The sequence below is a fragment of the Mandrillus leucophaeus genome, unplaced genomic scaffold, assembly GCF_000951045.1.
Source record: "Mandrillus leucophaeus isolate KB7577 unplaced genomic scaffold, Mleu.le_1.0 Scaffold45, whole genome shotgun sequence".
Lineage (NCBI taxonomy): Eukaryota > Metazoa > Chordata > Mammalia > Primates > Cercopithecidae > Mandrillus > Mandrillus leucophaeus.
Window position 1 is genome coordinate 3,079,025 of NW_012104809.1, and position 3,795 is coordinate 3,082,819.

The window sequence follows — 3,795 nt, forward strand, 5'->3', positions numbered from 1 at the left end:
TATTGGTCTATTCAGGGATTCAACTTCTTCCTGGTTTAGTCTTGGAAGAGTGTAAGTGTCCAGGAAATTATCCATTTCTTCTTGGTTTTCTAGTTTATTTGCATAGAGGTGTTTACAGTATTTTCTGATGGTAGTTTGTATTTCTGTGGGGTCGGTGGTGACATCCCCTTTATCATTTTTTATTGTATCTATTTGATTCTTCTAATAGAATCTAATAGAGAAGAAAAAACCTTTTTCCAGAAAAAAAAAAAAAAAAAATCTAGGCACTGCCAACGCCTCCTAATAAAGGAATCTAAACAGAATCTATTAGATTCTTCTTGGCAACAAGAATGAAACTCCATCTCAAAAAAAAAAAAAAAAAAAAAGATCTAAGAAGAGAAAAATATAAAGGCCTTTTAAATATACTTATAACTTGTTTATCCACTTTTAATTAAACTGACTTTTAACCATAGGACTCTTTAAAAAAATCCTTTAAATTTTTTTATTATCCAACTTTAGCCATGCTAAGCAGCCAATATTTTTGACTTTTGAATTCTACCACAGGCAACTTCCCACATGAAATTTATAAGTTTTAACTAAGGTTGTAACTTAACCATGGACTCATATGTATCTCAACGATATGGTTTCCTTTTTTACAAGATGTTTGTGCAAGTTTTTTTTTTTTTTCTACAAGATTTAGAATCTCCCTCAGGGTATTTTACAGAAAGTACAATTCAAGACAGGAAATCAGAAGCTATTCATGGGGAGGAGGGAGCCCCAATAAATGGCAAATTTACATAAATAAAACCCAGAAAGGAATCAACCCAGGCCACCACTGTCAAAAGGCAAAGCCTCAGCTACTACATTACACCACTGAGCAGTTTCTATTGCTCTCCCCAGAGGGAACCCAGAGAAGCCAATTTCAAGTTTGCACAGGATTTTGACTGCTCAATAAAATTTTTAGGTCCAACTATGACATGAATCCACAAATTCCTGTCTCTAGATGGTGGAAACCAAGATAAAGTATCCCTACATGGTCACAAGTTTATGCTCTTAAGGATACAAAATAAGACAGAGAAATGTCATCTGGTATTGGTTTCGGGCCCACAGCAAAGTTTGTAACTGACCAGCCCGCCAGGCTAGCTTGAAGGTGGGCTTACAGGGGTCCTAAACTCGCATTCTATCCTGTGATACTCATTTCTCAACTATAGAACACAGGGAGACACATTCTTACACATTTGCTACAGCTTAAGAGTGGTCTCACAAATCCTTTTTTCTATTCATCAAACTCTTGCAGAGGAGACCAATAATTTACTGTTTTACCCAGACAGAGAAAGAGATGGAGAGAAAGAGAGAGAGAGACAGAGAGAGAGAGAGAGAATGAGAGAGCATAAAGTTGGCCGGTAAGAATTTCTTACACTTTTTTTCTGGCATACCAGGTTTCTGGATTCCCTTTCTCTGCAGCTTCCAGAAGAATGGGGCGGCTTCTGATGACCCTGCTTATTTGTGCTGTTGCTGTGGGGTTCAAGTCACTTTACAAGAGAAAATCACCCTTTACTGTTTTATGGAACTATAGGCAAGATTCTTAATTTGTGAGATGCTGCCCAATGGGCTACCATGGGGAACTGAAGTAACATTTTCCATCCCAGCAAGATACACATAACAAAACAGACATTAGTCACCTCATTCGGCACCCAATATCAGCCTAGCAAAGCTCAAAGTTTTTCCCATTGTTCCCTCTTTTTGATCCACTCCAGGTGGGGAGGGATGCCCTCCAATATGGTAATTCATAATGGGGTCTCCAGGCAGGGTGAAGAGCAGTTAGTCACCCTGAGAGTCAGGAGTGTTGAGCTTTCTTTAGGGTTCACCAAATGTAACAAGACAAATAAGGAGGGTTCTGAGTTAGGCCTGCTGTACTTCCATTAGCAACCCTTTCTGAGATCCCTTCCACATATACAAACACAAAGATGAGACAGACAGAAGGCCTTCCAAATCAGATCCCTAACCGTTAACTCCAAGAGTATGCCTTCCAAACTATCCTCCTATTCTCCATCTGAGAAACCTAGAAATCTTCCTGATTGAGGATAAGTCTCCCAAACCAAGACTCTTCCCACTAGTTAGAAAGAGCCAACTGAGACGCTCCAGGAGCCGAACAGACACCCCACAATGGCACTACAGACACAGACACCCTGTGGTGGAGCTACAAACAGACACCCCGTTATGGGGCTGCAGACACCACACCATAGGGCTACAGAACCAGTTGAAAGAAGGAAGGAGGCATTGGCAGCGCCTAGGATACTCACCAATCCAGATACTCCACGATGAGGCTATAGACAGACACCCCACGACGGTGCTACAGACAGATCCCCTGTGATAGGGCTACAATTAATGTATGTCTCTCCATGGCTATTTCTCCTTTGCAATTAAATCTACGCACATTCAGTCGGCAGTGCTCCTCCAGTAGAGAGAGTACCAGAGTTATCCCCCAGTTCAAGAGAGCTAGGAGGCTGCTTGGGGTGGCTTCTGGATCCATTGCTGGAGGGGGCAGGCTGCTGAACCATGGGCAGGTAACCACAAGGGCAATCCTGGACAAGTCTCCAAATTTGTAACCACCCAAGAGGTTCACTTTGCCTGCTTCCTAGACAGCCAATTCATCAAGACAGGGGAATTGCAAAAGATAAAGAATAATTCACACAGAGCCTGATGTGTGGGAGATCAGAGTTTTATTATTACTCAAATCAATCTCCCATATGATGTTCTTAAAAGTTCCTCTTAGTCCTGAGATTTTATTGTTTAAAAATTAAAGTACAAACAACACTAAGACTTGGATCCCACCTCAAAATCATAAGACAGCATACTATGGTGCAGTATTTTCCTGGCTGTGGTATTCATATTTTTTCCAATTCTAGGTACCATTTGAAAAGTTTCTAATTTAATAGTTTTCTTTAAATCAAGTCATTTCTGCTTTTTACCTTATCAGAATTAAATTAAGAGAAAACTTTTTATAACTATTTTAAATGGAAATTCTAGAACTTTTTATCAGTTGAATACATTTGCAGAAGCCAAATAAATATTATATAAATAATAGAATGAAAGTATTATTGAATTCAACCTACTTTTATTGCCTATTGAAGGCTTAATCTGGAGTTTTCTCTCTCTTGATAAAAATGAGAGACTAGCACTGTGTCTTTTTCCTTGATTTGGGGTTGAAAGAAAATTGAAAACACAATAGCTTTTTTACTTGAAATTCAACATATTGGGTGACATTTGTGCTCTTCATCCTGAGTATCCCCAGTGGTTCATGACTCATAATTTAGTAAATGCTGGCATGGTGTCAAAACACAAACTTTGGAGTGGATAGGCCTTGGCTCAAATGATAGTTCTATTGCTATTATTGCTGTGACATTAGGCAAGTGACTTAGATTTTCTGTACCATAATATTTTTCCACAATGGTGGTAACATGCTCATTTCAGTTGGGTATGGGCTAAATTAGAAATGATATGTGCCCTAAGTAAACAATTGTTAATAAATGCTTGTTTAAATCCTAGGAGTCAGAGCCTTTCCTGAGTTGTATGCTATGCTTTCTTTTATTTAGTCTCTACAAGAGGGTAGAGAGAAAGAGTTAAAACAACCTAATATCTAAATCTGGCAACAGGCTAATACTTGATATTGAGTAGACTTTAAGTAAATTGAGGGCAAAGACTATATATAATCCATTTTTTGTTTATCTAGCACTTAACACAGTCTCTGGATATGATATGTGCTCAAAGATGATGGTTTAATTGAGTTGTAGTGAGGTTGCTTGGGTTTTATTA